This window comes from Nerophis ophidion, linkage group LG13, assembly GCF_033978795.1.
Source record: "Nerophis ophidion isolate RoL-2023_Sa linkage group LG13, RoL_Noph_v1.0, whole genome shotgun sequence".
NCBI lineage: Eukaryota > Metazoa > Chordata > Actinopteri > Syngnathiformes > Syngnathidae > Nerophis > Nerophis ophidion.
The window spans coordinates 26,312,379-26,334,794 of record NC_084623.1 but is presented as its reverse complement, the minus strand read 5'-3'; the positions used below and the strand labels follow the sequence as shown (position 1 = coordinate 26,334,794).

At 46.4% G+C, this 22,416-nt stretch overlaps 2 non-coding genes and 45 pseudogenes across 2 annotated transcripts; all 47 read right to left on the bottom strand.

Moving 5' to 3' along the window:
- Positions 1 to 37: 37 nt before the first annotated feature.
- Positions 38 to 156, bottom strand: LOC133567734 (5S ribosomal RNA; annotated as a pseudogene).
- A 368-nt stretch (positions 157 to 524) lies between these two features.
- LOC133565681 (5S ribosomal RNA) lies at positions 525 to 643 on the bottom strand. Its single transcript, XR_009809430.1, has one exon. It is a non-coding gene; the product is annotated as a 5S ribosomal RNA (ribosomal RNA).
- A 364-nt stretch (positions 644 to 1,007) lies between these two features.
- On the bottom strand, positions 1,008 to 1,126 carry LOC133566052 (5S ribosomal RNA; annotated as a pseudogene).
- A 365-nt stretch (positions 1,127 to 1,491) lies between these two features.
- Positions 1,492 to 1,610, bottom strand: LOC133565371 (5S ribosomal RNA; annotated as a pseudogene).
- A 368-nt stretch (positions 1,611 to 1,978) lies between these two features.
- LOC133566317 (5S ribosomal RNA) lies at positions 1,979 to 2,097 on the bottom strand (annotated as a pseudogene).
- A 364-nt stretch (positions 2,098 to 2,461) lies between these two features.
- LOC133567322 (5S ribosomal RNA) lies at positions 2,462 to 2,580 on the bottom strand (annotated as a pseudogene).
- A 368-nt stretch (positions 2,581 to 2,948) lies between these two features.
- On the bottom strand, positions 2,949 to 3,067 carry LOC133567252 (5S ribosomal RNA; annotated as a pseudogene).
- A 364-nt stretch (positions 3,068 to 3,431) lies between these two features.
- LOC133566472 (5S ribosomal RNA) lies at positions 3,432 to 3,550 on the bottom strand (annotated as a pseudogene).
- A 343-nt stretch (positions 3,551 to 3,893) lies between these two features.
- Positions 3,894 to 4,012, bottom strand: LOC133567139 (5S ribosomal RNA; annotated as a pseudogene).
- Positions 4,013 to 4,376: 364 nt separating this feature from the next.
- LOC133566603 (5S ribosomal RNA) lies at positions 4,377 to 4,495 on the bottom strand (annotated as a pseudogene).
- A 364-nt stretch (positions 4,496 to 4,859) lies between these two features.
- Positions 4,860 to 4,978, bottom strand: LOC133566329 (5S ribosomal RNA; annotated as a pseudogene).
- A 364-nt stretch (positions 4,979 to 5,342) lies between these two features.
- Positions 5,343 to 5,461, bottom strand: LOC133566327 (5S ribosomal RNA; annotated as a pseudogene).
- Positions 5,462 to 5,825: 364 nt separating this feature from the next.
- LOC133566667 (5S ribosomal RNA) lies at positions 5,826 to 5,944 on the bottom strand (annotated as a pseudogene).
- A 368-nt stretch (positions 5,945 to 6,312) lies between these two features.
- Positions 6,313 to 6,431, bottom strand: LOC133565101 (5S ribosomal RNA; annotated as a pseudogene).
- Positions 6,432 to 6,795: 364 nt separating this feature from the next.
- LOC133566400 (5S ribosomal RNA) lies at positions 6,796 to 6,914 on the bottom strand (annotated as a pseudogene).
- A 368-nt stretch (positions 6,915 to 7,282) lies between these two features.
- LOC133566251 (5S ribosomal RNA) lies at positions 7,283 to 7,401 on the bottom strand (annotated as a pseudogene).
- Positions 7,402 to 7,766: 365 nt separating this feature from the next.
- LOC133566572 (5S ribosomal RNA) lies at positions 7,767 to 7,885 on the bottom strand (annotated as a pseudogene).
- A 364-nt stretch (positions 7,886 to 8,249) lies between these two features.
- LOC133565121 (5S ribosomal RNA) lies at positions 8,250 to 8,368 on the bottom strand. Its single transcript, XR_009809420.1, has one exon. It is a non-coding gene; the product is annotated as a 5S ribosomal RNA (ribosomal RNA).
- Positions 8,369 to 8,736: 368 nt separating this feature from the next.
- Positions 8,737 to 8,855, bottom strand: LOC133566208 (5S ribosomal RNA; annotated as a pseudogene).
- A 368-nt stretch (positions 8,856 to 9,223) lies between these two features.
- Positions 9,224 to 9,342, bottom strand: LOC133566871 (5S ribosomal RNA; annotated as a pseudogene).
- Positions 9,343 to 9,706: 364 nt separating this feature from the next.
- On the bottom strand, positions 9,707 to 9,825 carry LOC133566087 (5S ribosomal RNA; annotated as a pseudogene).
- A 368-nt stretch (positions 9,826 to 10,193) lies between these two features.
- Positions 10,194 to 10,312, bottom strand: LOC133566946 (5S ribosomal RNA; annotated as a pseudogene).
- A 365-nt stretch (positions 10,313 to 10,677) lies between these two features.
- Positions 10,678 to 10,796, bottom strand: LOC133567646 (5S ribosomal RNA; annotated as a pseudogene).
- Positions 10,797 to 11,160: 364 nt separating this feature from the next.
- Positions 11,161 to 11,279, bottom strand: LOC133566371 (5S ribosomal RNA; annotated as a pseudogene).
- Positions 11,280 to 11,647: 368 nt separating this feature from the next.
- LOC133567033 (5S ribosomal RNA) lies at positions 11,648 to 11,766 on the bottom strand (annotated as a pseudogene).
- A 365-nt stretch (positions 11,767 to 12,131) lies between these two features.
- On the bottom strand, positions 12,132 to 12,250 carry LOC133565370 (5S ribosomal RNA; annotated as a pseudogene).
- A 364-nt stretch (positions 12,251 to 12,614) lies between these two features.
- LOC133566517 (5S ribosomal RNA) lies at positions 12,615 to 12,733 on the bottom strand (annotated as a pseudogene).
- Positions 12,734 to 13,097: 364 nt separating this feature from the next.
- On the bottom strand, positions 13,098 to 13,216 carry LOC133566720 (5S ribosomal RNA; annotated as a pseudogene).
- Positions 13,217 to 13,580: 364 nt separating this feature from the next.
- LOC133567476 (5S ribosomal RNA) lies at positions 13,581 to 13,699 on the bottom strand (annotated as a pseudogene).
- A 368-nt stretch (positions 13,700 to 14,067) lies between these two features.
- Positions 14,068 to 14,186, bottom strand: LOC133567645 (5S ribosomal RNA; annotated as a pseudogene).
- Positions 14,187 to 14,551: 365 nt separating this feature from the next.
- On the bottom strand, positions 14,552 to 14,670 carry LOC133565482 (5S ribosomal RNA; annotated as a pseudogene).
- Positions 14,671 to 15,034: 364 nt separating this feature from the next.
- On the bottom strand, positions 15,035 to 15,153 carry LOC133566977 (5S ribosomal RNA; annotated as a pseudogene).
- A 365-nt stretch (positions 15,154 to 15,518) lies between these two features.
- LOC133565454 (5S ribosomal RNA) lies at positions 15,519 to 15,637 on the bottom strand (annotated as a pseudogene).
- A 368-nt stretch (positions 15,638 to 16,005) lies between these two features.
- LOC133566158 (5S ribosomal RNA) lies at positions 16,006 to 16,124 on the bottom strand (annotated as a pseudogene).
- Positions 16,125 to 16,488: 364 nt separating this feature from the next.
- LOC133566906 (5S ribosomal RNA) lies at positions 16,489 to 16,607 on the bottom strand (annotated as a pseudogene).
- A 364-nt stretch (positions 16,608 to 16,971) lies between these two features.
- On the bottom strand, positions 16,972 to 17,090 carry LOC133565906 (5S ribosomal RNA; annotated as a pseudogene).
- A 364-nt stretch (positions 17,091 to 17,454) lies between these two features.
- Positions 17,455 to 17,573, bottom strand: LOC133566370 (5S ribosomal RNA; annotated as a pseudogene).
- A 368-nt stretch (positions 17,574 to 17,941) lies between these two features.
- Positions 17,942 to 18,060, bottom strand: LOC133567137 (5S ribosomal RNA; annotated as a pseudogene).
- Positions 18,061 to 18,425: 365 nt separating this feature from the next.
- On the bottom strand, positions 18,426 to 18,544 carry LOC133565369 (5S ribosomal RNA; annotated as a pseudogene).
- Positions 18,545 to 18,907: 363 nt separating this feature from the next.
- Positions 18,908 to 19,026, bottom strand: LOC133566516 (5S ribosomal RNA; annotated as a pseudogene).
- A 363-nt stretch (positions 19,027 to 19,389) lies between these two features.
- On the bottom strand, positions 19,390 to 19,508 carry LOC133566718 (5S ribosomal RNA; annotated as a pseudogene).
- A 364-nt stretch (positions 19,509 to 19,872) lies between these two features.
- LOC133567475 (5S ribosomal RNA) lies at positions 19,873 to 19,991 on the bottom strand (annotated as a pseudogene).
- A 368-nt stretch (positions 19,992 to 20,359) lies between these two features.
- Positions 20,360 to 20,478, bottom strand: LOC133567644 (5S ribosomal RNA; annotated as a pseudogene).
- Positions 20,479 to 20,843: 365 nt separating this feature from the next.
- On the bottom strand, positions 20,844 to 20,962 carry LOC133565481 (5S ribosomal RNA; annotated as a pseudogene).
- A 364-nt stretch (positions 20,963 to 21,326) lies between these two features.
- On the bottom strand, positions 21,327 to 21,445 carry LOC133566976 (5S ribosomal RNA; annotated as a pseudogene).
- Positions 21,446 to 21,810: 365 nt separating this feature from the next.
- LOC133565452 (5S ribosomal RNA) lies at positions 21,811 to 21,929 on the bottom strand (annotated as a pseudogene).
- A 368-nt stretch (positions 21,930 to 22,297) lies between these two features.
- LOC133566157 (5S ribosomal RNA) lies at positions 22,298 to 22,416 on the bottom strand (annotated as a pseudogene).

Sequence of the window (22,416 nt, the reverse complement as noted above, 5' to 3'; positions counted from 1 at the left end):
GGGAGAAAGTGCACCCTATACTGGGAGCATCGCTAAAAGCCTACAGCACCTGGTATTCCTAGGCAGTCTCCCATCCAAGTACTAACCAGGCCAGACCCAGCTTAGCTTCCGAGATCAGACGAGATCGGGCGATCCTCGGGTAGTATGGCCGTAAGCCGAGAGGCAATCCTCAGAATTCAAATTTTAAATGTGGCAAGCTGGTTGACAGGACCTTTCTGCAATGAGCTACACGTGTGTGATACAATAATCACTGCTCTTTTTCTCAGCCTATGTATCTCTTTGGACTTTAGCCCCACTGTTAGCACTGAAGTGCCTTGAGGCACATGGGTCACTGTTGGCGACACTGCAAATCTTGCTATAAATTTCAGACCGAGTCAAAACTAAACAAACATGTTTTGGGTGGAGACCAGCGGTTTGTTTGGACGAGCATAATGTAGCGTTTTGACAAGTGTGGCAAGTATCTCTAGCCATTGTGAAAAAAACAAAAGGGAGAAAGTGCGCCCTATACTGGTAGCATCGCTAAAAGCCTACAGCACCTGGTATTCCTAGGCAGTCTCCCAACCAAGTACTAACCAGGCCTGACCCAACTTAGCTTCCGAGATCAGACGAGATCGGGCGATCTTCGGGTAGTATGGCCGTAAGCCGAGAGGCAGTCCTCAGAATTCAATTTTTAAATGTGGCAAGCTGGTTGACAGGACCTTTCTGCAATGAGCTACATGTGTGTGATACAATAATCACTGCTCTTTTTCTCAATCTATGTAACTCTTTGTACTTTTGCCCCACTGTTAGCACTGAAGTGCCTTGAGGCACATGGGTCACTGTTGGCGACACTGCAAATCTTGCTATAAATTTCAGACCGAGTCAAAACTAAACTTGTTTTGGGTGTAGAACAGCGTTTTGTTTGGACGAGCATAATGTAGCGTTTTGACAAGTGTGGCAAGTATCTATAGCCATTGTGACAAAAACAAAAGGGAGAAAGTGCGCCCTATACTGGGAGCATCGCTAAAAGCCTACAGCACCTGGTATTCCTAGGCAGTCTCCCATCCAAGTACTAACCAGGCCAGACCCAGCTTAGCTTCCGAGATCAGACGAGATCGGGCGATCTTCGGTTAGTATGGCCGTAAGCCGAGAGGCAATCCTCAGAATTCAATTTTTAAATGTGGCAAGCTGGTTGACAGGACCTTTCTGCAATGAGCTACACTTGTGTGATACAATAATTACTGCTCTTTTTCTCAGCCTATGTAACTCTTTTGACTTTTTCCCCACTGTTAGCACTGAAGTGCCTTGAGGCACATGGGTCACTGTTGGCGACACTGCAAATCTTGCTATAAATTTCAGACCGAGTCAAAACTAAACATGTTTTGGGTGGAGACCAGTGTTTTGTTTGGACGAGCATAAACGTAGCGTTTTGACAAGTGTGGCAAGTATCTATAGCCATTGTGACAAAAACAAAAGGGAGAAAGTGCGCCCTATACTGGGAGCATCGCTAAAAGCCTACAGCACCTGGTATTCCTAGGCAGTCTCCCATCCAAGTACTAACCAGGCCAGACCCAGCTTAGCTTCCGAGCTCAGACGAGATCGGGCGATCTTCGGGTAGTATGGCCGTAAGCCGAGACGCAGTCCTCAGAATTCAATTTTTAAATGTGGCAAGCTGGTTGACAGGACCTTTCTGCAATGAGCTACACGTGTGTGATACAATAATCACTGCTCTTTTTCTCAGCCTATGTAACTCTTTGGACTTTTGCCCCACTGTTAGCACTGAAGTGCCTTGAGGCACATGGGTCACTGTTGGCGACACTGCAAATCTTGCTATAAATTTCAGACCGAGTCAAAACTAAACAAACATGTTTTGGGTGGAGACCAGCGGTTTGTTTGGACGAGCATAATGTAGCGTTTTGACAAGTGTGGCAAGTATCTATAGCCATTGTGAAAAAAACAAAAGGGAGAAAGTGTGCCCTATACTGGGAGCATCGCTAAAAGCCTACAGCACCTGGTATTCTTAGGCAGTCTCCCATCCAAGCACTAACCAGGCCAGACCCAGCTTAGCTTCCGAGATCAGACGAGATCGGGCGATCTTCGGGTAGTATGGCCGTAAGCCGAGATGCAGCCCTCAGAATTCAATTTTTAAATGTGGCAAGCTGGTTGACAGGACCTTTCTACAATGAGCTACACGCGTGTGATACAATAATCACTACTCTTTTTCTCAGCCTATGTAACTCTTTGGACTTTTGCCCCACTGTTAGCACTGAAGTGCCTTGAGGCACATGGGTCACTGTTGGCGACACTGCAAATCTTGCTATAAATTTCAGACCGAGTCAAAACTAAACTTGTTTTGGGTGGAGACCAGCGTATTGTTTGGACGAGCATAATGTAGCATTTTGACAAGTGTGGCAAGTATCTATAGCCATTGTGACAAAAACAAAAGGGAGAAAGTGCGCCCTATACTGGGAGCATCGCTAAAAGCCTACAGCACCTTGTATTCCTAGGCAGTCTCCCATCCAAGTACTAACCAGGACAGATCCAGCTTAGCTTCCGAGATCAGACGAGATCGGGCGATCTTCGGGTAGTATGGCCGTAAGCCGAGACGCAGTCCTCAGAATTCAATTTTTAAATGTGGCAAGCTGGTTGACAGGACCTTTCTGCAATGAGCTACACGTGTGTGATACAATAATCACTGCTCTTTTTCTCAGCCTATGTATCTCTTTGGACTTTTGCCCCACTGTTAGCACTGAAGTGCCTTGAGGCACATGGGTCACTGTTGGCGACACTGCAAATCTTGCTATAAATTTCAGACCGAGTCAAAACTAAACAAACATGTTTTGGGTGGAGACCAGCGGTTTGTTTGGACGAGCATAATGTAGCGTTTTGACAAGTGTGGCAAGTATCTCTAGCCATTGTGAAAAAAACAAAAGGGAGAAAGTGCGCCCTATACTGGGAGCATCGCTAAAAGCCTACAGCACTTGGTATTCCTAAGCAGTCTCCCATCCAAGTACTAACCAGGCCAGACCCAGCTGAGCTTCCGAGCTCAGACGAGATCGGGCGATCTTCGGGTAGTATGGCCGTAAGCCGAAAAGCAGTCCTCAGACTTCAATTTTTAAATGTGGCAAGCTGGTTGACAGGACCTTTCTGCAATGAGCTACACGTGTGTGATACAATAATCACTACTCTTTTTCTTAGCCTATGTAACTCTTTGGACTTTTGCCCCACTGTTAGCACTGAAGTGCCTTGAGGCACATGGGTCACTGTTGGCGACACTGCAAATCTTGCTATAAATTTCAGACCGAGTCAAAACTAAACTTGTTTCGGGTGGAGACCAGCGTATTGTTTGGACGAGCATAATGTAGCATTTTGACAAGTGTGGCAAGTATCTATAGCCATTGTGACAAAAACAAAAGGGAGAAAGTGCGCCCTATACTGGGAGCATCGCTAAAAGCCTACAGCACTTGGTATTCCTAGGCAGTCTCCCAACCAAGTACTAACCAGGCCAGACCCAGCTTAGCTTCCGAGATCAGACGAGATCGGGCGATCTTCGGGTAGTATGGCCGTAAGCCGAGACGCAGTCCTCAGAATTCAATTTTTAAATGTGGCAAGCTGGTTGACAGGACCTTTCTGCAATGAGCTACACGTGTGTGATACAATAATCACTGCTCTTTTTCTCAGCCTATGTAACTCTTTGGACTTTTGCCCCACTGTTAGCACTGAAGATGTTGGCGACACTGCAAATCTTGCTATAAATTTCAGACCGAGTCAAAACTAAACATGTTTTGGGTGGAGACCAGCGTTTTGTTTGGACGAGCATAATGTAGCGTTTTGACAAGTGTGGCAAGTATCTATAGCCATTGTGACAGAAACAAAAGGGAGAAAGTGCGCCCTATACTGGGAGCATCGCTAAAAGCTTGCAGCACCTGGTATTCCTAGGCAGTCACCCATCCAAGCACTAACCAGGCCAGACCCAGCTTAGCTTCCGAGATCAGACGAGATCGGGCTATCTTCGGGTAGTATGGCCGTAAGCCGAGAGGCAGTCCTCAGAATTCAATTTTTAAATGTGGCAAGCTGGTTGACAGGACCTTTCTGCAATGAGCTACACGTGTGTGATACAATAATCACTACTCTTTTTCTCAGCCTATGTAACTCTTTGGACTTTTGCCCCACTGTTAGCACTGAAGTGCCTTGAGGCACATGGGTCACTGTTGGCGACACTGCAAATCTTGCTATAAATTTCAGACCGAGTCAAAACTAAACATGTTTTGGGTGGAGACCAGCGTTTTGTTTGGACGAGCATAATGTAGCGTTTTGACAAGTGTGGCAAGTATCTATAGCCATTGTGACAAAAACAAAAGGGAGAAAGTGCGCCCTATACTGGGAGCATCGCTAAAAGCCTACAGCACCTGGTATTCCTAGGCAGTCTCCCATCCAAGTACTAACCAGGCCAGACCCAGCTGAGCTTCCGAGCTCAGACGAGATCGGGCGATCTTCGGGTAGTATGGCCGTAAGCCGAAAAGCAGTCCTCAGACTTCAATTTTTAAATGTGGCAAGCTGGTTGACAGGACCTTTCTACAATGAGCTACACGTGTGTGATACAATAATCACTACTCTTTTTCTCAGCCTATGTAACTCTTTGGACTTTTGCCCCACTGTTAGCACTGAAGTGCCTTGAGGCACATGGGTCACTGTTGGCGACACTGCAAATCTTGCTATAAATTTCAGACCGAGTCAAAACTAAACTTGTTTCGGGTGGAGACCAGCGTATTGTTTGGACGAGCATAATGTAGCATTTTGACAAGTGTGGCAAGTATCTATAGCCATTGTGACAAAAACAAAAGGGAGAAAGTGCGCCCTATACTGCGAGCATCGCTAAAAGCCTACAGCACTTGGTATTCCTAGGAAGTCTCCCAACCAAGTACTAACCAGGCCAGACCCAGCTTAGCTTCCGAGATCAGACGAGATCGGGCGATCTTCGGGTAGTATGGCCGTAAGCCGAGACGCAGTCCTCAGAATTCAATTTTTAGATGTGGTAAGCTGGTTGACAGGACCTTTCTGCAATGAGCTACACGTGTGTGATACAATAATCACTACTCTTTTTCTCAGCCTATGTAACTCTTTGGACTTTTGCCCCACTGTTAGCACTGAAGTGCCTTGAGGCACATGGGTCACTGTTGGCGACACTGCAAATCTTGCTATAAATTTCAGACCGAGTCAAAACTAAACTTGTTTCGGGTGGAGACCAGCGTATTGTTTGGACGAGCATAATGTAGCATTTTGACAAGTGTGGCAAGTATCTATAGCCATTGTGACAAAAACAAAAGGGAGAAAGTGCGCCCTATACTGCGAGCATCGCTAAAAGCCTACAGCACTTGGTATTCCTAGGAAGTCTCCCAACCAAGTACTAACCAGGCCAGACCCAGCTTAGCTTCCGAGATCAGACGAGATCGGGCGATCTTCGGGTAGTATGGCCGTAAGCCGAGACGCAGTCCTCAGAATTCAATTTTTAGATGTGGTAAGCTGGTTGACAGGACCTTTCTGCAATGAGCTACACGTGTGTGATACAATAATCACTGCTCTTTTTCTCAGCCTATGTAACTCTTTGGACTTTTGCCCCACTGTTAGCACTGAAGTGCCTTGAGGCACATGGGTCACTGTTGGCGACACTGCAAATCTTGCTATAAATTTCAGACCGAGTCAAAACTAAACATGTTTTGGGTGGAGACCAGCGTTTTGTTTGGACGAGCATAATGTAGCGTTTTGACAAGTGTGGCAAGTATCTATAGCCATTGTGACAGAAACAAAAGGGAGAAAGTGCGCCCTATACTGGGAGCATCGCTAAAAGCTTACAGCACCTGGTATTCCTAGGCAGTCTCCCATCCAAGCACTAACCAGGCCAGACCCAGCTTAGCTTCCGAGATCAGACGAGATCGGGCTATCTTCGGGTAGTATGGCCGTAAGCCGAGAGGCAGTCCTCAGAATTCAATTTTTAAATGTGGCAAGCTGGTTGACAGGACCTTTCTGCAATTAGCTACACGTGTGTGATACAATAATCACTGCTCTTTTTCTCAGCCTATGTAACTCTTTGGACTTTTGCCCCACTGTTAGCACTGAAGTGCCTTGAGGCACATGGGTCACTGTTGGCGACACTGCAAATCTTGCTATAAATTTCAGACCGAGTCAAAACTAAACAAACATGTTTTGGGTGGAGACCAGCGGTTTGTTTGGACGAGCATAATGTAGCGTTTTGACAAATGTGGCAAGTATCTATAGCCATTGTGACAAAAACAAAAGGGAGAAAGTGCGCCCTATACTGGGAGCATCGCTAAAAGCCTACAGCACCTGGTATTCCTAGGCAGTCTCCCATCCAAGTACTAACCAGGCCAGACCCAGCTTAGCTTCCGAGATCAGACGAGATCGGGCGATCTTCGGGTAGTATGACCGTAAGCCGAGACGCAGGCCTCAGACTTCAATTTTTAAATGTGGGAAGTTGGTTGACAGGACCTTTCTGCAATGAGCTACACGTGTGTGATACAATAATCACTACTCTTTTTCTCAGCCTATGTAACTCTTTGGACTTTTGCCCCACTGTTAGCACTGAAGTGCCTTGAGGCACATGGGTCACTGTTGGCGACACTGCAAATCTTGCTATAAATTTCAGACCGAGTCAAAACTAAACGTGTTTTGGGTGGAGACCAGCGTTTTGTTTGGACGAGCATAATGTAGCGTTTTGACAAGTGTGGCAAGTATCTATAGCCATTGTGAAAAAAACAAAAGGGAGAAAGTGCGCCCTATACTGGTAGCATCGCCAAAAGCCTACAGCACCTGGTATTCCTAGGCAGTCTCCCAACCAAGTACTAACCAGGCCGGACCCAGCTTAGCTTCCGAGATCAGACGAGATCGGGCGATCTTCGGGTAGTATGGCAGTAAGCCGAGAGGTAGTCCTCAGAATTCAATTTTTAAATGTGGCAAGCTGGTTGACAGGACCTTTCTGCAATGAGCTACACGTGTGTGATACAATTATCACTGCTCTTTTTCTCAGCCTATGTAACTCTTTGGACTTTTGCCCCACTGTTAGCACTGAAGTGCCTTGAGGCACATGGGTCACTGTTGGCGACACTGCAAATCTTGCTATAAATTTCAGACCGAGTCAAAACTAAACAAACATGTTTTGGGTGGAGACCAGCGGTTTGTTTGGACGAGCATAATGTAGCGTTTTGACAAGTGTGGCAAGTATCTCTAGCCATTGTGACAAAAACAAAAGGGAGAAAGTGCGCCCTATACTGGGAGCATCGCTAAAAGCCTACAGCACCTGGTATTCCTAGGCAGTCTCCCATCCAAGTACTAACCAGGCCAGACCCAGCTTAGCATCCGAGCTCAGACGAGATCGGGCGATCTTCGGGTAGTATGGCCGTAAGCCGAGACGCAGTCCTCAGACTTCAATTTTTAAATGTGGCAAGCTGGTTGACAGGACCTTTCTGCAATGAGCTACACGTGTGTGATACAATAATCACTACTCTTTTTCTCAGCCTATGTAACTCTTTGGACTTTTGCCCCACTGTTAGCACTGAAGTGCCTTGAGGCACATGGGTCACTGTTGGCGACACTGCAAATCTTGCTATAAATTTCAGACCGAATCAAAACTAAACATTTTTTGGGTGGAGACCAGTGTTTTGTTTGGACAAGCATAAACGTAGCGTTTTGACAAGTGTGGCAAGTATCTATAGCCATTGTGACAAAAACAAAAGGGAGAAAGTGCGCCCTATACTGGGAGCATCGCTAAAAGCCTACAGCACCTGGTATTCCTAGGCAGTCTCCCATCCAAGTACTAACCAGGCCAGACCCAGCTTAGCTTACGAGCTCAGACGAGATCGGGCGATCTTCGGGTAGTATGGCCGTAAGCCGAGACGCAGTCCTCAGACTTCAATTTTTAAATGTGGGAAGCTGGTTGACAGGACCTTTCTGCAATGAGCTACACGTGTGTGATACAATAATCACTACTCTTTTTCTCAGCCTATGTAACTCTTTGGACTTTTGCCCCACTCTTAGCACTGAAGTGCCTTGAGGCACATGGGTCACTGTTGGCGACACTGCAAATCTTGCTATAAATTTCAGACCGAGTCAAAACTAAACATGTTTTGGGTGGAGACCAGCGTTTTGTTTGGACGAGCATAATGTAGCGTTTTGACAAGTGTGGCAAGTATCTATAGCCATTGTGACAAAAACAAAAGGGAGAAAGTGCGCCCTATACTGGGAGCATCGCTAAAAGCTTACAGCACCTGGTATTCCTAGGCAGTCTCCCATCCAAGTACTAACCAGGCCAGACCCAGCTTAGCTTCCGAGATCAGACGAGATCGGGCGATCTTCGGGTAGTATGGCCGTAAGCCGAGAGGCAGTCCTCAGAATTAAATTTTTAAATGTGGCAAGCTGGTTGACAGGACCTTTCTGCACTTAGCTACACGTGTGTGATACAATAATCACTGCTCTTTTTCTCAGCCTATGTAACTCTTTGGACTTTTGCCCCACTGTTAGCACTGAAGTGCCTTGAGGCACATGGGTCACTGTTGGCGACACTGCAAATCTTGCTATAAATTTCAGACAGAGTCAAAACTAAACAAACATGTTTTGGGTGGAGACCAGCGGTTTGTTTGGACGAGCATAATGTAGCGTTTTGACAAGTGTGGCAAGTATCTATAGCCATTGTGAAAAAAACAAAAGGGAGAAAGTGCGCCCTATACTGGGAGCATCGCTAAAAGCCTACAGCACCTGGTATTCCTAGGCAGTCTCCCATCCAAGTACTAAACAGGCCAGACCCAGCTTAGCTTCCGAGATCAGACGAGATCAGGCGATCTTCGGGTAGTATGGCCGTAAGCCGAGAGGGAGTCCTCAGAATTCAATTTTTAAATGTGGCAAGCTGGTTGACAGGACCTTTCTGCAATGAGCTACACGTGTGTGATACAATAATCACTGCTCTTTTTCTCAGCCTATGTAACTCTTTGGACTTTTGCCCCAATGTTAGCACTGAAGTGCCTTGAGGCACATGGGTCACTGTTGGCGACACTGCAAATCTTGCTATAAATTTCAGACCAAGTCAAAACTAAACAAACATGTTTTGGGTGGAGACCAGCGGTTTGTTTGGGCGAGCATAATGTAGCGTTTTGACAAGTGTGGCAAGTATCTATAGCCATTGTGAAAAAAACAAAAGGGAGAAAGTGCGCCCTATACTGGTAGCATCGCTAAAAGCCTACAGCCCCTGGTATTCCTAGGCAGCCTCCCAACCAAGTACTAACCAGGACAGACCCAGCTTAGCTTCCGAGATCAGACGAGATCGGGCGATCTTCGGGTAGTATGGCCGTAAGCCGAGAGGCAGTCCTCAGAATTCAATTTTTAAATGTGGCAAGCTGGTTGACAGGACCTTTCTGCAATGAGCTACACGTGTGTGATACAATAATCACTGCTCTTTTTCTCAGCCTATGTAACTCTTTGGACTTTTGCCCCACTGTTAGCACTGAAGTGCCTTGAGGCACATGGGTCACTGTTGGCGACACTGCAAATCTTGCTATAAATTTCAGACCGAGTCAAAACTAAACTTGTTTTGGGTGGAGACCAGCGTTTTGTTTGGACGAGCATAATGTAGCGTTTTGACAAGTGTGGCAAGTATCTATAGCCATTGTGACAAAAACTAAAGGGAGAAAGTGCGCCCTCTACTGGGAGCATCGCTAAAAGCCTACAGCACCTGGTATTCCTAGGCAGTCTCCCATCCAAGTACTGACCAGGCCAGACCCAGCTTAGCTTCCGAGATCAGACGAGATCAGGCGATCTTCGGGTAGTATGGCCGTAAGCCGAGATGCAGTCCTCAGAATTCAATTTTTAAATGTGGCAAGCTGGTTGACAGGACCTTTCTGCAATCAGCTACACGTGTGTGATACAATAATCACTGGCCTTTTTCTCAGCCTATGTAACTCTTTGGACTTTTGCCCCAATGTTAGCACTGAAGTGCCTTGAGGCACATGGGTCACTGTTGGCGACACTGCAAATCTTGCTATAAATTTCAGACCGAGTCAAAACTAAACAAACATGTTTTGGGTGGAGACCAGCGGTTTGTTTGGACGAGCATAATGTAGCGTTTTGACAAGTGTGGCAAGTATCTATAGCCATTGTGAAAAAAACAAAAGGGAGAAAGTGTGCCCTATACTGGTAGCATCGCTAAAAGTCTACAGCACCTGCTATTCCTAGGCAGTCTCCCAACCAAGTACTAACCAGGCCAGACCCAGCTTAGCTTCCGAGATCAGACGAGATCGGGCGATCTTCGGGTAGTATGGCCGTAAGCCGAGAGGGAGTCCTCAGAATTCAATTTTTAAATGTGGCAAGCTGGTTGACAGGACCTTTCTGCAATGAGCTACACGTGTGTGATACAATAATCACTGCTCTTTTTCTCAGCCTATGTAACTCTTTGGACTTTTGCCCCACTGTTAGCACTGAAGTGCCTTGAGGCACATGGGTCACTGTTGGCGACACTGCAAATCTTGCTATAAATTTCAGACCGAGTCAAAACTAAACATGTTTTGGGTGGAGACCAGTGTTTTTTTTGGACGAGCATAAACGTAGCCTTTTGACAAGTGTGGCAAGTATCTATAGCCATTGTGACAAAAACAAAAGGGAGAAAGTGCGCCCTATACTGGGAGCATCGCTAAAAGCCTACAGCACCTGGTATTCCTAGGCAGTCTCCCATCCAAGTACTAACCAGGCCAGACCCAGCTTAGCTTCCGAGATCAGACGAGATCGGGCGATCTTCGGGTAGTATGGCCGTAAGCCGAGACGCAGTCCTCAGACTTCAATTTTTAAATGTGGCAAGCTGGTTGACAGGAACTTTCTACAATGAGCTACACGTGTGTGATACAATAATCACTACTCTTTTTCTCAGCCTATGTAACTCTTTGGACTTTTGCCCCACTGTTAGCACTGAAGTGCCTTGAGGCAAATGGGTCACTGTTGGCGACACTGCCAATCTTGCTATAAATTTCAGACCGAGTCAAAACTAAACATGTTTTGGGTGGAGACCAGCGTTTTGTTTGGACGAGCATAATGTAGCGTTTTGACAAGTGTGGCAAGTATCTATAGCCTTTGTGACAAAAACAAAAGGGAGAAAGTGCGCCCTATACTGGGAGCATCGCTAAAAGCCTACAGCGCCTGGTATTCCTAGGCAGTCTCCCATCCAAGTACTAACCAGGCCAGACCCAGCTTAGCTTCCGAGATCAGACGAGATCAGGCGATCTTCGGGAAGTATGGCCGTAAGCCGAGAGGGAGTCCTCAGAATTCAATTTTTAAATGTGGCAAGCTGGTTGACAGGACCTTTCTGCAATGAGCTACACGTGTGTGATACAATAATCACTGCTCTTTTTCTTAGCCTATGTAACTCTTTGGACTTTTGCCCCACTGTTAGCACTGAAGTGCCTTGAGGCACATGGGTCACTGTTGGCGACACTGCAAATCTTGCTATCAATTTCAGACCGAGTCAAAACTAAACAAACATGTTTTGGGTGGAGACCAGCGGTTTGTTTGGACGAGCATAATGTAGCGTTTTGACAAGTGTGGCAAGTATCTATAGCCATTGTGAAAAAAACAAAAGGGAGAAAGTGCGCCCTATACTGGGAGCATCGCTAAAAGCCTACAGCACCTGGTATTCCTAGGCAGTCTCCCATCCAAGTACTAACCAGGCTAGACACAGCTTAGCTTCCGAGATCAGACGAGATCGGGCGATCTTCGGGTAGTATGGCCGTAAGCCGAGAGGCAGGCCTCAGAATTCAATTTTTAAATGTGGCAAGCTGGTTGACAGGACCTTTCTGCAATGAGCTACACGTGTGTGATACAATAATCACTGCTCTTTTTCTCAGCCAATGTAACTCTTTGGACTTTTGCCCCACTGTTAGCACTGAAGTGCCTTGAGGCACATGGGTCACTGTTGGCGACACTGCAAATCTTGCTATAAATTTCAGACCGAGTCAAAACTAAACATGTTTTGGGTGGAGACCAGTGTTTTTTTTGGACGAGCATAAACGTAGCGTTTTGACAAGTGTGGCAAGTATCTATAGCCATTGTGACAAAAACAAAAGGGAGAAAGTGCGCCCTATACTGGGAGCATCGCTAAAAGCCTACAGCACCTGGTATTCCTAGGCAGTCTCCCATCCAAGTACTAACCAGGCCAGACCCAGCTTAGCTTCCGAGCTCAGACGAGATCGGGCGATCTTCGGGTAGTATGGCCGTAAGCCGAGACGCAGTCCTCAGACTTCAATTTTTAAATGTGGCAAGCTGGTTGACAGGACCTTTCTACAATGAGCTACACGTGTGTGATACAATAATCACTACTCTTTTTCTCAGCCTATGTAACTCTTTGGACTTTTGCCCCACTGTTAGCACTGAAGTGCCTTGAGGCACATGGGTCACTGTTGGCGACACTGCAAATCTTGCTATAAATTTCAGACCGAGTCAAAACTAAACATGTTTTGGGTGGAGACCAGCGTTTTGTTTGGACGAGCATAATGTAGCATTTTGACAAGTGTGGCAAGTATCTATAGCCATTGTGACAAAAACAAAAGGGAGAAAGTGCGCCCTATACTGGGAGCATCGCTAAAAGCCTACAGCGCCTGGTATTCCTATGCAGTCTCCCATCCAAGTACTAACCAGGCCAGACCCAGCTTAGCTTCCGAGATCAGACGAGATCAGGCGATCTTCGGGAAGTATGGCCGTAAGCCGAGAGGGAGTCCTCAGAATTCAATTTTTAAATGTGGCAAGCTGGTTGACAGGACCTTTCTGCAATGAGCTACACGTGTGTGATACAATAATCACTGCTCTTTTTCTCAGCCTATGTAACTCTTTGGACTTTTGCCCCACTGTTAGCACTGAAGTGCCTTGAGGCACATGGGTCACTGTTGGCGACACTGCAAATATTGCTATAAATTTCAGACCGAGTCAAAACTAAACTTGTTTTGGGTGGAGACCAGCGTTTTGTTTGGACGGGCATAATGTAGCGTTTTGACAAGTGTGGCAAGTATCTATAGCCTTTTTGAGAAAAACAAAAGGGAGAAAGTGCGCCCTATACTGGGAGCATCGCTAAAAGCCTACGGCACTTGGTATTCCTAGGCAGTCTCCCAACCAAGTACTAACCAGGCCAGACCCAGCTTAGCTTCCGAGATCAGACGAGATCGGGAGATCTTCAGGTAGTATGGCCGTAAGCCGAGACGCAGTCCTCAGAATTCAATTTTTAAATGTGGCAAGCTGGTTGACAGGACCTTTCTGCAATGAGCTACACGTGTGTGATACAATAATCACTGCTCTTTTTCTCAGCCTATGTAACTCTTTGGACTCTTGGCCCACTGTTAGCACCGAAGTGCCTTGAGGCACATGGGTGACTTTTGGCGACACTGCATATCTTGCTATAAATTACAGACCGATTCAAAACTAAACATGTTTTGGGTGGAGACCAGCGTTTTGTTTGGACGAGCATAATGTAGCGTTTTGACAAGTGTGGCAAGTATCTATAGCCATTGTGACAAAAACAAAAGGGAGAAAGTGCGCCCTATACTGGGAGCATCGCTAAAAGCCTAAAGCACCTGGTATTCCTAGGCAGTTTCCCATCCAAGTAATAACCAGGCCGGACCCAGCTTAGCTTCCGACATCAGACGAGATCAGGCGATCTTCGGGTAGTATGGCCGTAAGCCGAGAGGGAGTCCTCAGAATTCAATTTTTAAATGTGGCAAGCTGGTCGACAGGACCTTTCTGCAATGAGCTACACGTGTGTGATACAATAATCACTGCTCTTTTTCTTAGCCTATGTAACTCTTTGGACTTTTGCCCCACTGTTAGCACTGAAGTGCCTTGAGGCACATGGGTCACTGTTGGCGACACTGCAAATCTTGCTATAAATTTCAGACCGAGTCAAAACTAAACAAACATGTTTTGGGTGGAGACCAGCGGTTTGTTTGGACGAGCATAATGTAGCGTTTTGACAAGTGTGGCAAGTATCTATAGCCATTGTGAAAAAAACAAAAGGGAGAAAGTGCGCCCTATACTGGGAGCATCGCTAAAAGCCTACAGCACCTGGTATTCCTAGGCAGTCTCCCATCCAAGTACTAACCAGGCCAGACCCAGCTTAGCTTCCGAGATCAGACGAGATCGGGCGATCTTCGGGTAGTATGGCCGTAAGCCGAGAGGCTGTCCTCAGAATTCAATTTTTAAATGTGGCAAGCTGGTTGACAGGACCTTTCTGCAATGAGCTACACGTGTGTGATACAATAATCACTGCTCTTTTTCTCAGCCTATGTAACTCTTTGGACTTTTGCCCCACTGTTAGCACTGAAGTGCCTTGAGGCACATGGGTCACTGTTGGCGACACTGCAAATCTTGCTATAAATTTCAGACCGAGTCAAAACTAAACATGTTTTGGGTGGAGACCAGTGTTTTGTTTGGACAAGCATAAACGTAGCGTTTTGACAAGTGTGGCAAGTATCTATAGCCATTGTGACAAAAACAAAAGGGAGAAAGTGCGCCCTATACTGGGAGCATCGCTAAAAGCCTACAGCACCTGGTGTTCCTAGGCAGTCTCCCATCCAAGTACTAACCAGGCCAGACCCAGCTTAGCTTCCGAGCTCAGACGAGATCGGGCGATCTTCGGGTAGTATGGCCGTAAGCCGAGACGCAGTCCTCAGACTTCAATTTTTAAATGTGGCAAGCTGGTTGACAGGACCTTTCTACAATGAGCTACACGTGTGTGATACAATAATCACTACTCTTTTTCTCAGCCTATGTAACCCTTTGGACTTTTGCCCCACTGTTAGCACTGAAGTGCCTTGAGGCACATGGGTCACTGTTGGCGACACTGCAAATCTTGCTATAAATTTCAGACCGAGTCAAAACTAAACTTGTTTTGGGTGGAGACCAGCGTATTGTTTGGACGAGCATAATGTAGCATTTTGACAAGTGTGGCAAGTATCTATAGCCATTGTGACAAAAACAAAAGGGAGAAAGTGCGCCCTATACTGGGAGCATCGCTAAAAGCCTACAGCACTTGGTATTCCTAGGCAGTCTCCCAACCAAGTACTAACCAGGCCAGACCCAGCTTAGCTTCCGAGATCAGACGAGATCGGGCGATCTTCGGGTAGCATGGCCGTAAGCCGAGACGCAGTCCTCAGAATTCAATTTTTAAATGTGGCAAGCTGGTTGACAGGACCTTTCAGCAATGAGCTACACGTGTGTGATACAATAATCACTGCTCTTTTTCTCAATCTATGTAACTCTTTGGACTCTTGGCCCACTGTTAGCACTGAAGTGCCTTGAGGCACATGGGTGACTGTTGGCGACACTGCAAATCTTGCTATAAATTTCAGACCGAGTCAAAACTAAACATGTTTTGGGTGGAGACCAGTGTTTTGTTTGGACGAGCATAAACGTAGCGTTTTGACAAGTGTGGCAAGTATCTATAGCCATTGTGACAACAACAAAAGGGAGAAAGTGCGCCCTATACTGGGAGCATCGCTAAAAGCTTACAGCACCTGGTATTCCTAGGTAGTCTCCCATCCAAGTACTAACCAGGCCAGACCCAGCTTAGCTTCCGAGATCAGACGAGATCGGGCTATCTTCGGGTAGTATGGCCGTAAGCCGAGAGGCAGTCCTCAGAATTCAATTTTTAAATGTGGCAAGCTGGTTGACAGGACCTTTCTGCAATTAGCTACACGTGTGTGATACAATAATCACTGCTCTTTTTCTCAGCCTATGTAACTCTTTGGACTTTTGCCCCACTGTTAGCACTGAAGTGCCTTGAGGCACATGGGTCACTGTTGGCGACACTGCAAATCTTGCTATAAATTTCAGACCGAGTCAAAACTAAACAAACATGTTTTGGGTGGAGACCAGCGGTTTGTTTGGATGAGCATAATGTAGCGTTTTGACAAGTGTGGCAAGTATCTCTAGCCATTGTGAAAAAAACAAAAGGGAGAAAGTGCGCCCTATACTGGTAGCATCGCTAAAAGCCTACAGCACCTGGTATTCCTAGGCAGTCTCCCAACCAAGTACTAACCAGGCCAGACCCAACTTAGCTTCGGAGATCAGACGAGATCGGGCGATCTTCGGGTAGTATGGCCGTAAGCCGAGAGGCAGTCCTCAGAATTCAATTTTTAAATGTGGCAAGCTGGTTGACAGGACCTTTCTGCAATGAGCTACACGTGTGTGATACAATAATCACTGCTCTTTTTCTCAGCCTATGTAACTCTTTGGACTTTTGCCCCACTGTTAGCACTGAAGTGCCTTGAGGCACATGGGTCACTGTTGGCGACACTGCAAATCTTGCTATAAATTTCAGACCGAGTCAAAACTAAACATGTTTTGGGTGGAGACCAGCGTTTTGTTTGGACGAGCATAATGTAGCGTTTTGACAAGTGTGGCAAGTATCTATAGCCATTGTGAGAAAAACAAAAGGGAGAAAGTGCGCCCTATACTGGGAGCATCGCTAAAAGCCTACGGCACTTGGTATTCCTAGGCAGTCTCCCAACCAAGTACTAACCAGGCCGGACCCAGCTTAGCTTCCGAGATCAGACGAGATCGGGAGATCTTCAGGTAGTATGGCCGTAAGCGAGACGCAGTCCTCAGAATTCAATTTTTAAATGTGGCAAGCTGGTTGACAGGACCTTTCTGCAATGAGCTACACGTGTGTGATACAATAATCACTGCTCTTTTTCTCAGCCTATGTAACTCTTTGGACTTTTGCCCCACTGTTAGCACTGAAGTGCCTTGAGGCACATGGGTCACTGTTGGCGACACTGCAAATCTTGCTATAAATTTCAGAACGAGTCAAAACTAAACATGTTTTGGGTGGAGACCAGTGTTTTGTTTGGACAAGCATAAACGTAGCGTTTTGACAAGTGTGGCAAGTATCTATAGCCATTGTGACAAAAACAAAAGGGAGAAAGTGCGCCCTATACTGGGAGCATCGCTAAAAGCCTACAGCACCTGGTATTCCTAGGCAGTCTCCCATCCAAGTACTAACCAGGACAGACCCAGCTTAGCTTCCGAGATCAGACGAGATCGGGCGATCTTCGGGTAGTATGGCCGTAAGCCGAGACGCAGTCCTCAGACTTCAATTTTTAAATGTGGCAAGCTGGTTGACAGGAACTTTCTACAATGAGCTACACGTGTGTGATACAATAATCACTACTCTTTTTCTCAGCCTATGTAACTCTTTGGACTTTTGCCCCACTGTTAGCACTGAAGTGCCTTGAGGCAAATGGGTCACTGTTGGCGACACTGCCAATCTTGCTATAAATTTCAGACCGAGTCAAAACTAAACATGTTTTGGGTGGAGACCAGCGTTTTGTTTGGACGAGCATAATGTAGCGTTTTGACAAGTGTGGCAAGTATCTATAGCCTTTGTGACAAAAACAAAAGGGAGAAAGTGCGCCCTATACTGGGAGCATCGCTAAAAGCCTACAGCGCCTGGTATTCCTAGGCAGTCTCCCATCCAAGTACTAACCAGGCCAGACCCAGCTTAGCTTCCGAGATCAGACGAGATCAGGCGATCTTCGGGAAGTATGGCCGTAAGCCGAGAGGGAGTCCTCAGAATTCAATTTTTAAATGTGGCAAGCTGGTTGACAGGACCTTTCTGCAATGAGCTACACGTGTGTGATACAATAATCACTGCTCTTTTTCTTAGCCTATGTAACTCTTTGGACTTTTGCCCCACTGTTAGCACTGAAGTGCCTTGAGGCACATGGGTCACTGTTGGCGACACTGCAAATCTTGCTATCAATTTCAGACCGAGTCAAAACTAAACAAACATGTTTTGGGTGGAGACCAGCGGTTTGTTTGGACGAGCATAATGTAGCGTTTTGACAAGTGTGGCAAGTATCTATAGCCATTGTGAAAAAAACAAAAGGGAGAAAGTGCGCCCTATACTGGGAGCATCGCTAAAAGCCTACAGCACCTGGTATTCCTAGGCAGTCTCCCATCCAAGTACTAACCAGGCTAGACACAGCTTAGCTTCCGAGATCAGACGAGATCGGGCGATCTTCGGGAAGTATGGCCGTAAGCCGAGAGGCAGGCCTCAGAATTCAATTTTTAAATGTGGCAAGCTGGTTGACAGGACCTTTCTGCAATGAGCTACACGTGTGTGATACAATAATCACTGCTCTTTTTCTCAGCCAATGTAACTCTTTGGACTTTTGCCCCACTGTTAGCACTGAAGTGCCTTGAGGCACATGGGTCACTGTTGGCGACACTGCAAATCTTGCTATAAATTTCAGACCGAGTCAAAACTAAACATGTTTTGGGTGGAGACCAGTGTTTTTTTTGGACGAGCATAAACGTAGCGTTTTGACAAGTGTGGCAAGTATCTATAGCCATTGTGACAAAAACAAAAGGGAGAAAGTGCGCCCTATACTGGGAGCATCGCTAAAAGCCTACAGCACCTGGTATTCCTAGGCAGTCTCCCATCCAAGTACTAACCAGGCCAGACCCAGCTTAGCTTCCGAGCTCAGACGAGATCGGGCGATCTTCGGGTAGTATGGCCGTAAGCCGAGACGCAGTCCTCAGACTTCAATTTTTAAATGTGGCAAGCTGGTTGACAGGACCTTTCTACAATGAGCTACACGTGTGTGATACAATAATCACTACTCTTTTTCTCAGCCTATGTAACTCTTTGGACTTTTGCCCCACTGTTAGCACTGAAGTGCCTTGAGGCACATGGGTCACTGTTGGCGACACTGCAAATCTTGCTATAAATTTCAGACCGAGTCAAAACTAAACATGTTTTGGGTGGAGACCAGCGTTTTGTTTGGACGAGCATAATGTAGCATTTTGACAAGTGTGGCAAGTATCTATAGCCATTGTGACAAAACAAAAGGGAGAAAGTGCGCCCTATACTGGGAGCATCGCTAAAAGCCTACAGCGCCTGGTATTCCTATGCAGTCTCCCATCCAAGTACTAACCAGGCCAGACCCAGCTTAGCTTCCGAGATCAGACGAGATCAGGCGATCTTCGGGAAGTATGGCCGTAAGCCGAGAGGGAGTCCTCAGAATTCAATTTTTAAATGTGGCAAGCTGGTTGACAGGACCTTTCTGCAATGAGCTACACGTGTGTGATACAATAATCACTGCTCTTTTTCTCAGCCTATGTAACTCTTTGGACTTTTGCCCCACTGTTAGCACTGAAGTGCCTTGAGGCACATGGGTCACTGTTGGCGACACTGCAAATATTGCTATAAATTTCAGACCGAGTCAAAACTAAACTTGTTTTGGGTGGAGACCAGCGTTTTGTTTGGACGGGCATAATGTAGCGTTTTGACAAGTGTGGCAAGTATCTATAGCCTTTTGAGAAAAACAAAAGGGAGAAAGTGCGCCCTATACTGGGAGCATCGCTAAAAGCCTACGGCACTTGGTATTCCTAGGCAGTCTCCCAACCAAGTACTAACCAGGCCAGACCCAGCTTAGCTTCCGAGATCAGACGAGATCGGGAGATCTTCAGGTAGTATGGCCGTAAGCCGAGACGCAGTCCTCAGAATTCAATTTTTAAATGTGGCAAGCTGGTTGACAGGACCTTTCTGCAATGAGCTACACGTGTGTGATACAATAATCACTGCTCTTTTTCTCAGCCTATGTAACTCTTTGGACTCTTGGCCCACTGTTAGCACCGAAGTGCCTTGAGGCACATGGGTGACTTTTGGCGACACTGCATATCTTGCTATAAATTACAGACCGATTCAAAACTAAACATGTTTTGGGTGGAGACCAGCGTTTTGTTTGGACGAGCATAATGTAGCGTTTTGACAAGTGTGGCAAGTATCTATAGCCATTGTGACAAAAACAAAAGGGAGAAAGTGCGCCCTATACTGGGAGCATCGCTAAAAGCCTAAAGCACCTGGTATTCCTAGGCAGTTTCCCATCCAAGTAATAACCAGGCCGGACCCAGCTTAGCTTCCGACATCAGACGAGATCAGGCGATCTTCGGGTAGTATGGCCGTAAGCCGAGAGGGAGTCCTCAGAATTCAATTTTTAAATGTGGCAAGCTGGTCGACAGGACCTTTCTGCAATGAGCTACACGTGTGTGATACAATAATCACTGCTCTTTTTCTTAGCCTATGTAACTCTTTGGACTTTTGCCCCACTGTTAGCACTGAAGTGCCTTGAGGCACATGGGTCACTGTTGGCGACACTGCAAATCTTGCTATAAATTTCAGACCGAGTCAAAACTAAACAAACATGTTTTGGGTGGAGACCAGCGGTTTGTTTGGACGAGCATAATGTAGCGTTTTGACAAGTGTGGCAAGTATCTATAGCCATTGTGAAAAAAACAAAAGGGAGAAAGTGCGCCCTATACTGGGAGCATCGCTAAAAGCCTACAGCACCTGGTATTCCTAGGCAGTCTCCCATCCAAGTACTAACCAGGCCAGACCCAGCTTAGCTTCCGAGATCAGACGAGATCGGGCGATCTTCGGGTAGTATGGCCGTAAGCCGAGAGGCTGTCCTCAGAATTCAATTTTTAAATGTGGCAAGCTGGTTGACAGGACCTTTCTGCAATGAGCTACACGTGTGTGATACAATAATCACTGCTCTTTTTCTCAGCCTATGTAACTCTTTGGACTTTTGCCCCACTGTTAGCACTGAAGTGCCTTGAGGCACATGGGTCACTGTTGGCGACACTGCAAATCTTGCTATAAATTTCAGACCGAGTCAAAACTAAACATGTTTTGGGTGGAGACCAGTGTTTTGTTTGGACAAGCATAAACGTAGCGTTTTGACAAGTGTGGCAAGTATCTATAGCCATTGTGACAAAAACAAAAGGGAGAAAGTGCGCCCTATACTGGGAGCATCGCTAAAAGCCTACAGCACCTGGTGTTCCTAGGCAGTCTCCCATCCAAGTACTAACCAGGCCAGACCCAGCTTAGCTTCCGAGCTCAGACGAGATCGGGCGATCTTCGGGTAGTATGGCCGTAAGCCGAGACGCAGTCCTCAGACTTCAATTTTTAAATGTGGCAAGCTGGTTGACAGGACCTTTCTACAATGAGCTACACGTGTGTGATACAATAATCACTACTCTTTTTCTCAGCCTATGTAACCCTTTGGACTTTTGCCCCACTGTTAGCACTGAAGTGCCTTGAGGCACATGGGTCACTGTTGGCGACACTGCAAATCTTGCTATAAATTTCAGACCGAGTCAAAACTAAACTTGTTTTGGGTGGAGACCAGCGTATTGTTTGGACGAGCATAATGTAGCATTTTGACAAGTGTGGCAAGTATCTATAGCCATTGTGACAAAAACAAAAGGGAGAAAGTGCGCCCTATACTGGGAGCATCGCTAAAAGCCTACAGCACTTGGTATTCCTAGGCAGTCTCCCAACCAAGTACTAACCAGGCCAGACCCAGCTTAGCTTCCGAGATCAGACGAGATCGGGCGATCTTCGGGTAGCATGGCCGTAAGCCGAGACGCAGTCCTCAGAATTCAATTTTTAAATGTGGCAAGCTGGTTGACAGGACCTTTCAGCAATGAGCTACACGTGTGTGATACAATAATCACTGCTCTTTTTCTCAATCTATGTAACTCTTTGGACTCTTGGCCCACTGTTAGCACTGAAGTGCCTTGAGGCACATGGGTGACTGTTGGCGACACTGCAAATCTTGCTATAAATTTCAGACCGAGTCAAAACTAAACATGTTTTGGGTGGAGACCAGTGTTTTGTTTGGACGAGCATAAACGTAGCGTTTTGACAAGTGTGGCAAGTATCTATAGCCATTGTGACAACAACAAAAGGGAGAAAGTGCGCCCTATACTGGGAGCATCGCTAAAAGCTTACAGCACCTGGTATTCCTAGGTAGTCTCCCATCCAAGTACTAACCAGGCCAGACCCAGCTTAGCTTCCGAGATCAGACGAGATCGGGCTATCTTCGGGTAGTATGGCCGTAAGCCGAGAGGCAGTCCTCAGAATTCAATTTTTAAATGTGGCAAGCTGGTTGACAGGACCTTTCTGCAATTAGCTACACGTGTGTGATACAATAATCACTGCTCTTTTTCTCAGCCTATGTAACTCTTTGGACTTTTGCCCCACTGTTAGCACTGAAGTGCCTTGAGGCACATGGGTCACTGTTGGCGACACTGCAAATCTTGCTATAAATTTCAGACCGAGTCAAAACTAAACAAACATGTTTTGGGTGGAGACCAGCGGTTTGTTTGGATGAGCATAATGTAGCGTTTTGACAAGTGTGGCAAGTATCTCTAGCCATTGTGAAAAAAACAAAAGGGAGAAAGTGCGCCCTATACTGGTAGCATCGCTAAAAGCCTACAGCACCTGGTATTCCTAGGCAGTCTCCCAACCAAGTACTAACCAGGCCAGACCCAACTTAGCTTCGGAGATCAGACGAGATCGGGCGATCTTCGGGTAGTATGGCCGTAAGC